At 36.9% G+C, this 11,922-nt stretch overlaps 1 long non-coding RNA gene across 1 annotated transcript; it reads left to right on the top strand.

The window, feature by feature from the left end:
• The first annotated feature begins 7,430 nt into the window (after positions 1–7,430).
• On the top strand, positions 7,431–11,840 carry LOC116087645. The gene is made up of 3 exons (XR_004117536.1): positions 7,431–7,584; positions 9,225–9,331; positions 11,795–11,840. It is a non-coding gene; the product is annotated as an uncharacterized LOC116087645 (long non-coding RNA).
• The last annotated feature ends 82 nt before the right edge of the window (positions 11,841–11,922 follow it).

Below are 11,922 nucleotides of genomic sequence, written 5' to 3'. Positions count from 1 at the left end.
GTTTATTAACGGAAATCTATTTCCCTTTCCACATAAGGTCCAGTTATAGCCAAGGAGATTACATAAAATTATATTAGAAAAATGTATGTATTTTCAATTTTATTTTAGCCTACCAGTTAGATCACACTTTAACAACATTAGTAATCCTTGAAAACTTGTACTTTTTCTAGTATTGTTAACTATGTTCATCCATAGAAATATATAAAGAGCCTACTGAGTCCATTTAGTGTTGCCTGGACGTATGCTTTTAAAGCTGGCCACCTGGTATTAGATAATCAGTTAGGGGGTTCATCTGAAGAAGACTGATTTTTTCCTTCCCTCAGCAGTCATTAGTCACCTCTTCATCTAGAGGTGCAGCATTGTGATATTTTCCTGTTGGATTGTCATCTGGTGTTGCCATTGTTCAAATCTTGTTTAGCCAACCAGATGGTTGAGTTTAATTAGTGCAACTTCCTAATCTTGTATAAAAGATGCAATTATTCACAGGATTCTGATCTACTGGCTCTTAGTCCTCTCCCCTTTCTTCCTTGTCCCCACTTCACTAATGTTCTGTGAGCCTTAGGTTAGCTTTTATGTGATAGATGTGTCAACGGGGACTGGGTTCCCCATGGACTTAGCATTTTGACCAGTTGTGGCAGGCTGTTATGCTCTCTGTCTATAGCAAAAATATGCTTCTTTGATAAGACATTAATTACACTTATCTGTGAGTTTAAGAAGTTATATTAAGGATTGAATTAGAGATGATGCTAGTTTCAAGACAGTATCAATAGTAGATTCTATTCTCAATTCCATGGTGTAAGCATATGTGGGTATTTGGCGAGGATCTCTCCCTCCTTCCCTTTTTTTCCACACCTTTTCTTTACTCACCTCTATACCATTTCCCTTCTTTTCTCTTTATCACTCTCTTGTAAAAAGAAAAAAAGAAAAATATCTCATACCAATGTGAAAATAAAAGTCCATTACGTACATACTTAAAGAGAAAATGAGTGTTATAAAGACATGTACCTATTTCTTTCAGTTTCTTCAAGCATTCACAGTTATATTGTTATGGTGTTAGAGTGTGTGAACACTGAACAGGGTCTTACTTTTATTGGAAAACTTTATGAATGTGTATTTGTTGTGTTGGCTGACAGATTTTAAAATGACATTTTTGTCTGTGTATACCAGGTGATTTGACTGTAGTCAGTTGCAATTACCTTTTGCTTTCCTTCATTTCCATTCTTGTTTGTCATCCTGAATTATGACCCTTATCTACTTCATGTCATATATGTGCATGTCGGCATATACATTTAGCAATCATCATCCCTAATTCCAAGCATTTTCTTATAAATGACAAAATACTGCTCTTTCTGCCCGAATCAAACTCTATTGTCTATATACCATAATTTCTTTACCCATTCATGTGCCTAATTTAAATAGCAGTACAATAAATAACAAGTAATTGAGTGGAAATTCTCCTAAATATATATGAATATATCTTATAGAAAATACACTGAAATTAATGTAAAGGTTATTCATTAAATAAGTGTTACAAAGGGATGTATACAACAAGTTTCTTATTGAGTGAGACCTCCCACTTGTCCATACTGATACTGGCCATATGCTATCCGAATAGGGCAAGGTTCTCCCATAGGCTTGCTAATCCACAATAGGGACAAATCAAATGCATTCATGACTAACCATATCATTCTTAAACTCCAATTTAATTGTGTCTTATGCCTCCATAATACCATCATTCAGTGGTTTCAGTGTGCCTTGTTTCTTTTAAGGCCTCCAGTACTAATTGGTAACTTCATCTCTAAATTCATAATGATAAGTATCGATTATAAAAATACAGCTTTCAAATTGCCCTAATGCAAACCTCCATCTGAAATGCCCAGAAGACTTTGAGTGTTTGTTGCTGAAACAGCCAAGGTTTTGCTTCTGATAATGTGTCCTGAGACTGATATGAGATGTAGTGACATATCAGAGTTGCAAAACTTCCATCTACATGTACCAGGTCTTTATTTTCTATTAAAAAAAGGAATCACTACATTTTTTTTTCTAAATTTTCCAGTTAGTTACTTGAGTAATTTCTACCCCCAACCCCCATCCTTCCCAATCATTCCCTTCCTTCATTAGAAAAAAATCTAAAGTAGGCTGTCTTGAACTGTTTGTGACTAAGACTGACTTTATGAATTTTGTGGTTATGTCTGTATTGTCTAATTTTAATCCTAGTTCTTTTATGCCGCACAAACAATTATTTCCACATTAAGTTTACAATCTAACACTTCCCTTGTGATGACAATTGTTTTAGGTTTCATCAATCAAACTTTATTCTCCTCTCATACACAAAGGAGACACTTCTTGACATCTTTCTTTTTATGAGAAGGCAACTTAATAACAAAATCACGCTACTACTTAACCAAGTAAACTAGTAAACTGAGTCCATATTAAAACCCAGGCCAATCCAGATTCTTCTCCTGTTTTCTTGAGCTTCATTGACATGTTGTATTAACAATGTTTACTAGACAAATAAAGTACATTACCAATTTTTGTGAAACCCAGTGTCTCTCTCCAATTATATTTTCCCCTAGTCCCTGAATTGTACACTGAATGAGCATTGGAAACAAAAGACAAGTCACTTTAGTGTGTGCAGAGAACCACACGTAACTATGTAAGTACAGGCTTATATCCTTAGGGGACTGGTTTTGTTGAAAATTGACTATTTTCCATAATGGGCAGATGTATTGATGTGAACAAAACGTAAAGGGATGCTAGATAGACTGATTGAGTAATCATCCATTGGTTTTCTTATGCCAACTTGGTCAACAAAGGCAACCATAACCCAGAACAATTCTGAAATACATTTGGGAGAAACTGGTTTCTCAGATGGCTTTTCCTCCCTCAACCAGTACTTGGTAGAAATCAGAAATTAGATACCTGCTCAAGAGATCTCTTGGGATAAGTAGTACCAAGAGAAGAGGAAAAAAAGAAGATTGGGAGTAATTTAATAAATTTCTCAGAAGGAAGACAGGAAAGAAGAAGCAGTGGGCATGGAGGGTAGCAGGAAGAAAATATGGCAGAAAAAAAGAACTTGTATTGGTTTGAGAGACAGTTATGCAGCTATAAGGCTGAAAAGGAGGAAAGTGAAAGTATCTTGGACAAGGACAAAAGAAAAACACCAGAGGAAAAGAAGTTGATATGGAAAATTTCTCAGAAATATACTTCTCATCATTGAAAAGAATTCTCTCCAAAGTTGGTCCTTAACCCAAATCAGGGGAGTGGCTGAGCTTGTACCATATCTGGTATAACATTTATCATCACACAGATCACCTCTTACCTCATCCCTTACCTGAATTCCCATTGTGAAGTGTGTATGCCCTTCACTTATCCACAGTACAGCCAAATACATAGACTCAGGATCTAAGTGTAGGAGTGTTTATTGAAACCATTTGTGTGAAATACAGTTTTGTATTTCACAAACTGACAGAGACTGAAGATAGAGGCAAATAATTGTGTCCTTGATGGGGATTTCTGAGGCAGGAATTAAAGATAGTAGGAAAAAAATCAGCTACCACACCAATGTGGCTAAGTGAATTTTTCAAAGGTCTTTCTCATCACTGATAAGTCTAGTACAGTGGTTCTCAATCTGTGGGTCATGACTCTGATAGGAATTTTATATCATATATCCTACATGTATACTTACATTTGACTCATAACAGCAGCAAAATTATAGATACAAAGTAGCATCAAAATGATTTTTGGTTGGGGTCACTGCAGACAGGATGAGGAATTGTATGAAAGGGTCACAGCATTAGGAAGGTTAAGAACAACTGATCAAGATGATGCCAGGTAAACAGAAATAATGTTTTTTCCATTTTGGTAAGGTGAAATATATACCTAACAAGGATATAATTTTAATAGACAGGCAGGTCCATTTAATGCATATGAATCTATTTAAAGTGACTTATTCATACACAACATGTATACTGGACTTGAAAAAATCAATTCTGTGCCATATAACTGATGAATGTAAAGAACTATCATTTAAGATATCACTTTATCCTAGTTGAATCAATATTTTTGTTATTTCTAGCAGTTATCCTTATAGTGTGTTCATATTTTGTCTAACACAACTTGTTTGCCATCTTGGGATAAATAGAATATGTAAACAAGCTCTTTCACAACCTTCTTTCCACTGATAATTACAATTCATTTTGTAAATTCTAGTTCTTTTTTTTTTGGTTTTTTGGTTTTTTTTATTTTTTGAAACAGGGTTTCCCTGTGTATTTCTGGCTGTTCTGGCATTCATTCTGTAGACCAGGCTGGCCTCGAACTCAGAAATCCACCTGCCTCTGCCTCCCAAGTGCTGGGCTTAAAGTTATGTGCAACACTGCCCGGCTAAATTCCAGTTCTTGTCTTAGGTATACTCTCAGTCAAAACACTGGAATTTCACATTACTACAACAATTTTTTGATATATATATATATATATATATATATATATATATATACAAATATATAAATATATAGGAATACAATTAAACAGCAAAATATTCTTTAATTTACAATGCGTTTAGTTCATAAGAATCATACCAAGTAATTATTTCCATATTGTGTGAATGAGTGTGTGCACACACTCACATATATGCCATCAATTCCTTTCATTGCTTTTCACAACCAAGTGATAGTGCTTTGTAAGGACTACCTCATTAACTGCTTCAAACGCATGAGGTAATGTCTTGATCAGGGTTTCTATTCCTGCACAAATATCATGACCAAGACGCGAGTTGGGGAGGAAAGGGTTTATTCAGCTTACTTCCACATTGCTGTTTATCACCAAAGGAAGTCAGGACTGGAACTCAAGCAGGTCAGGAAGCAGGATCTGATGTAGAGGCCACAGAGGGATGTTCTTTACTGGCTTGCTTCCCCTGGCTTGCTCAGCCTGCTCTCTTATAGAACCCAAGACATCCAGCCCAGGAATGGCACCACCCACGAAGGGCCCTCCCACCTTGATCACTCATTGAGAAAATGCCCCACAGCTGGATCTCATGGAGGTACTTCCCCAACTCTAGGTCCCTTCTCTGTGATAACTCTAGCCTGTCTCAAGTTGGCACACAAAACCAGCCAGTACAAGTAATTTTATAACATCTATGTTTAAAGAAACTGAATCATGTGGTTTGTGGATTGAACTTTGTGTATTCTGATATTCTGGGCTAATATCCACTTATCAGAGAATGCATACCATGTGTGTTCTTTTGTGATTGGGTTACCTCACTCAGGATGATATTCTCCAGATCCTTCCATTTCCCCAAGAATTTCATAAATTCATTATTTTTAATAGCTGAGTAGTACTCCATTGTGTAGATGTACCACATTTTCTGTATCCATTCCTCTGTTGAGGGACATCTCAGTTTTTTCCAGTTTCTATTATAAATAAGGCTGCTATGAACATAGTGGAGCATGTATCCTTATTACATGTTGGAGCATTTTCTGGGTATATGCCCAGGAGTGGTATAGCTGGGTCCTCTGGTACTACTATGCAAGAAAAAGGAAGACCAAAGTGTGGAAAGTTCATTCTTTCTTAAAAGGGGGAACAAAATATGCATGGAAGGAGTTGTAGAGACTAACTATGGAGCAGAGACTGAAGGAAGGACAATCCAGAGACTGCTCCACCTGGGAATCCTTCCCATATTCAATCATCAAATCCACACACTATTGTGGATGCCAGCAAGTGATGGATGACAGGAGCCTGAAATAGCTGTCTCCTGAGAGGCTCTTACAGTACCCGAGTAATACAGAACAAGAGGCTCACATCCATCTATCAGACTGAGTACAGGGTCCCCAATGAAGGAGCTAGAGAAAGGACCCAAGGAGCTGAAGGGTTTGCAGCTCCTTAGGATGAACAACAATATGAAGTAACTAGTACTCTCGGAGCCCAGGAACTAAATCACCAACCAGAGTACACATGGTGAGGCTTATGGCTCCAGCTGCATATGTAGCAGAGGATGGCCTAGTTGGTCATCAATGGGATGAGAGGCCCTTGGCCCTGTGAAGGTTCTATGCCCCAGTGTAGGGAAATGCCAGGGCCAGGATGCAGGAGAAGGTGGGGTAGTGAGCAAGGGGAGGGGGGAGGGAACAGGGGTTTGTTTTTGTTTTTTTATTTTATTATTTTATTTTATTTTATTTTATTTTGGAGGGGAACCTGGGAAAGAAGATATTGTATGACATGTAAATTAAAAAACATCTAATAAAAAAAGAAACCGAATCATGAAAATGTTGAACACTTCACCAGCACAAACAACTTAGCATTCCAGAATTCTACAAAGTAACCTTTGTCCCATCCCTTATCTTATAACGGTCTAAATTGAGTCTGTGCCTCCTAATCCATGGGAAGAAATTATAGTCACTGAGGCCTCACATCCCTATCCATCTTCTCAACTTACAGTCTTTATGTCTTAGGGATTTCTTCCTTGTACCCTGATGAACATAATGCTATCCAGTGATCATGTAAAATTCTATCCAAGGTGTCTTATGGCTTTCTCATGTTTCTGTAGGCTCCGGAAGACATTGGTTTCTCTTAGATTCTTTGGCATGTCTCTCAATGGCAGTCTGATAACAAAAAATAGCAATGAAGAAATCAAATTTGAGGTGACCCATGGTAACTACTGAGTTTATCATCCTGCCTTCCCTGTGTTTACAAGCTCAGGTCAGTAGAAACACACAGTTAAGAAAACCTGAAATTGTACCCATTCCTGCTAAATCTGCTAAATCTGCTTCTTGGCCTCAAAGTGTATCTCATTCAGTCTGGCAGACAGTAGCTGTCCTCTTCTGAATAGGACAAAACAGAGTATGATTCAGTGGGGCCGTTAGGAGGAATAGAGAGAAACTTGGCATTACAGAAAAAGGGAGACATGAGAGCAGGACACTTCGTGAAACTTTTGGCAATAGAGAAAATGTTTGGTGAACAGGCTGTTAAGGTGGAGAACAAAACTATGTGCTTCACAGAAAGGTAACGGGGAGTTTAGAAAACAGAATTTGAGTTGGTTTGTGTGGTTGGTCTATAGGCAGGATGTCAAGTAGGCAGAACCTGAAGGAGGCTTGAACAATACGGCAAGGAGAAGCTTGTGGAGGGTGGCCGGGTATAGAGCCCAATAGGCTAGGAAGCTTTCTTGGCATCCCTTCAGAAGACTGGTCTCCAACATGTTCATTTCACCAGTAGCAATGAACAACTGAAATGGATCCAAATTTGCTCTGTATTTATACCTCATAGATCACCCTGCCCTTGTCCTGTGACATAGTACCCATTGTGATGACACACACACTCTCTCTGTCTTTGGTACAGTGCTTCAGCTTAGCTACCCAAAAGATGGAGCAGGGTCTAGGTGTAAGGGTAATATTGTTCAGTAGTACTGAGAATGGCATTTACATCAGTCCTTCTGAGATATGATGGAAATCGCCAGTCTATTGTCCAGGACCGGTCCCAAGTATAGCACAAATTCATGTGTCTAGGTTTTGGGGTTGCCTTATTGAACACAAAAGTCATTGCTGTATGGTGATTACATGTATCTTAAAAAGCCTTCAAGCTGATTTGTATCACTAGGTAAATAAGTGATTTGGGATAACCTTGTCCATCATAAGAACACTGTACACTAGGAAGGGAACTACTGCAGGAAGAACTGTCCTGCTTCCTGATTGCCTACTTTCTTTTTTTTTTCTTTCTCTCTTTCTTCCTTCCTTCCTTTTTCTTTCTTTCCTTTCTCTTTCCTTCCTTCCTTTTCTCCTTCCTTCCTTATTTTTTTCCTTTTTCAAAGTTTGTGTTAGAGTTTATTCATCCTAAGTGAAGCCATTGAAGAGTAGCATGCGTAGTTTGCATTGTTTCTTTTCTTATATAGCATTTTTTCTTTAAAATAGGTTCTTTTCTCATATAATATACCTTGATTATAGTTTTTCCTTCCTCTAGTTTGTATTTCCAATAGATACCATATAGACACCAATTATAAAATTTTTGGTGATTACTTTATAATTCTATAATTTGCGTATTGCTGAATTGTATATTTTAAACATAACAAAATAAAATATGAGAAAGTAAAACAAAGACTATCACATCCAACACATTCAAGCTGTACAGAACAAACCAACAGAAGAAAAGGAGCCCAGAGAGCCATTCATTTGTATTCTCAGGAGAAACCCCATAAGGATTCTAAACTGGAAACCATAATTTATATGGTGTAGACCCGTGCAGGCTGCTTTATGTTTTGGGAATTCATATTGTGAGATTTGCTAATGGTGGTTAAGAGGGCCTTGTTCTCCTGGTATCCTGCATCCAGTCGTGGTAGAGGTTCTTGAGCTCTGAGAGGAGGAATTTGATGAAGATATCCCATTTAGGGCTGAGTGTTCCAAAGTCTCTCACTATCTGGCTTTCTGCATTTGTCCCTGTCTGCTGCAGGAAGAAGCTTCTCTTTATGTATAAGTATTTTATTACATCTATCTATCCATCCCTCGAACCATCAATCATCTATTTATTTATCTGTCTGTCTATCCATCTATATCTATCATCTATGTATCTAATCTTTTACTTATTTATTTATTTATCCATTTATTTATTTATTTATTTAGAGAGAGAGAGAGTGTGTGTGTGTGTGTATGTGTGTGTGTGATTGCCTATGCCTGTGAGTATAGAAAATAGTGAATAATCTATGTGACTTCCCAGCTAATTCTTGACACAGGGCTTCTCACTGAAACTAGAAGCTCACCTTTTCAGAGAAACTGACTAGAAGTTAATCTCAAGCATTTGCTTGTTTGGGCCTAAGTGCTGGTGTTACACATGAGTAATGTTGTATCTGGCTTTTGCCAAGAGATTGGAATCTGAGCTCCATGCCCCATGGTGTGCAGCAAGCACTTTATGTACTTGGCCATTGTCCTAGCTCCATAGACAGATGTGAGTCCTTTCTCTGATGTAGGTCATGTATTCCCTAGTGTGATCATCTCCTTCAGAGTATATTTTAATCATTAATTTTCTTCATTTATTTTCCTAATTAGAAAAGATTGGAGTAGAAAGTGAGAAAATTCATTTTAAAGATACTTTCTTTAGGGCTGAGCCTGGTAAATTTTAAAATAATCCATAATTAATACAGAAAATGTGTCAAAAATGGTTACCTAGAATGAATTATGCTACATAAACTATGATGTCTGCATAACAGATTCCCTTAGATCAATAACTCCATGTTCTTTTTTGTGTAGAGTCATTTCTTCCCCTAGAGGCTACCATTAAAAGACTTCCACTGCTTCAGTAGCTTGAGAACAGAAAAGCACTTGAGAACAGAACAGAACAGCGACAGCCATCCCAAGTAAGTTTGATGTGATCTTTCACCCTTTTTTTTATTAATTGTTCTTTGACAATTTTACATATGTACATATGCTTTCTTTCTACTTTTCCCCTTGTGCTTTTCTCTGCAAATCTTTTTCTTGTGGTCATGTCCATTCACTTTATTTTTGATTCACTGAGTTTAACCAGGGTTATGTGTATGATACTGGATTTGGATCCATTGGAGCCTGGAATTACTGGTAGAAACACCAGTAGAGGATAATGATTTTTCTCGTCCAAGTAGTTCAATAGTGGGCGGTAGTATTCTTTGGACCTTTGTCTTCCATGAGAAATTACTAAGAGAACCAGTATTATGTGGGTTCATACCTGCTTTTATCATGATTGTAATATTTGTATCAAGTCTAGACAATGGCGTATTGCACAGTCTCTATCTATCTTGTCTCTAACATACTCCTCACCTGTCTTTCACAAGGATATGCATGTGTACATACACACACAAACACATGCACACACACACACCAAATAGATAGATAGATAGATAGATAGATAGATAGATAGATAGATAGATAGGTAAAATATAACTTTAAAGCCAGATATTTAGAAGACAGTCTGATACTGGGCCAATTTAAACAAAAGTGGTATGTTCTCCACTTGCACCTATGACCTCCATAAGCATGATGGATTAAAAAGGTATACTGTATTATATGTGGGTTCTCTGGGTGTTATTTTATATACTCAGGTTTTATGTAATCAGGTGGCCTAGACCCCCAGTAAATCCCAAGGAGACCTTGAACTGTGATCCTCTGCCTTCATTTCCCAATGCTGAAGTTGTATGTGTGTTCTATCATACCTTGTTATTGCAAGAAGCTTTACAAGATCCTTCTTGATATCTTCCTTGAGTTGGTCAATGTTCGGAATTAAGTTCTCAAATTTTCATGCAGTTTTTACAGCTTCCAACGCTTTTTTTCAAGTTGATTTCTAGGTTTATTGCATTTTGGACAGGAAAGATATTCAACATGATTCAAATCCTTTAAAAAAAAAATGGTGAGCCTTGTTTTGTGTCCTATTAAGCAATTACCTGATCATTCCTGGAGAAAGTTCCATTGTTGATGATAAAGATGTATGTTTGGCAGCTGTTGGATGAAATGCATATTAAATCTTGTTATCTTTATACAAGCAACTCTGTAATTTCATTGAAAATTTTCTACCTGTTTGATATGTGCATTACAGAAAGTAGCATTTTAAAAATCTCAACTATTTTCATATTGGTGTCTATTTCTTTTTTTATGACCACGAATGCTTGGATTACATAATTGGATACTCTGAATTTCTGTTTGCTATTACTGGATAGGCCTACTTAACACTGTATGGTGACCTTTATTGTTTCTAAGTTCTTGGTGTTACATCTGTTTTATTCTGTGTACATATGGCTGCTTCTGCTTTTAGTTTTAGTAACATGTACTCCCCTTCACTCTCAACTGAGTGCTTCAAGGTAAAGTGAATTTCTTGTAATCAACAATAGCTGTTTTGTGAACTGTTTTATTTTGCTTTGTTTCCCATCCAAACATTCTAGTTCTCTCAGACTTTTGCCTGCTAACATTCTGGGCAGTTTTTACCATTGAGAACTAGCTACTAGCTGTTATGTAACTTGTTTTCTACCTTTTGTTGTAGTTCTTTTCATTATTTCAGTCTTCCTTGATAGTTAAATAAATTCTTTTGGAAGTGTCTTCTGATACCTTTTTTATTTGTTTATTTTACATCCTGCTCACTGCCATCCTACCAGTCAGCCCCAAAGGTGTTAATATCTTTTATGCTATGGATATAATATCACAGCATTTGGGCTTATATAATAATTACTCTTACCAATAATATTTATATACTATCCATGGGTCTTTTACTCATAAAAAGAGTTTTCTTCCAGTTATAAGAACTTCTGTTAGCATATTTTGAGAAAATAATATGATGTTGTATTTGACCAACTTTTGATAGTTTGGCAATGTCTTTATTGCACCCATATTTCTAGAGATAAATACAGTATTACTGGGTACAGTATTCTCATTGACATGTTTCTCTGTTTCATCACTGTGAAACTCTTACATCACCCACTTCATACCTATAGGATTACTGCGGACAATTTGACTTGATAGAACCTGAGGCACCCCTTCTGTATCTTATATCTTTTCTCTTAAAGACTTTAGAGTCTCCACTTTATCATTTACTCTGAGAGTATGATTATGATTGTAAGTCGGATTTGAGGTAGACTTGCACTAAATCTCACCAGATACCTTTGACTAACATGTGCCTGAATATTCACACCCTTCTCTTATCATTTCTTTAAATAAATGCCCTAGTATTTGGTATTCTCAAGCCTCCTTTGAACAATAATAACGTAGAGTTAGTTTCTGTCTACACTAACTTAAAGTTCTAAGCTTTCTTCATTCCTTTTCATTTTTTTTCTCTTTCTCCACATGTATGTCTTCAACAGTTTGTCCTAGATCCCACTGATTCTTCTGTTTGATGCATCTTCTCATGACTTCTCATGATGTAGTGAAGGAAACCGTCCCGCAGTTTCACTTCATTCCGTGGGTGATTCACGAACAGGGGAACTCGAGA

This window comes from Mastomys coucha, unplaced genomic scaffold (genome assembly GCF_008632895.1).
Source record: "Mastomys coucha isolate ucsf_1 unplaced genomic scaffold, UCSF_Mcou_1 pScaffold13, whole genome shotgun sequence".
NCBI classification, from domain to species: domain Eukaryota; kingdom Metazoa; phylum Chordata; class Mammalia; order Rodentia; family Muridae; genus Mastomys; species Mastomys coucha.
This window is presented reverse-complemented; position numbering and strand designations above follow the sequence as displayed.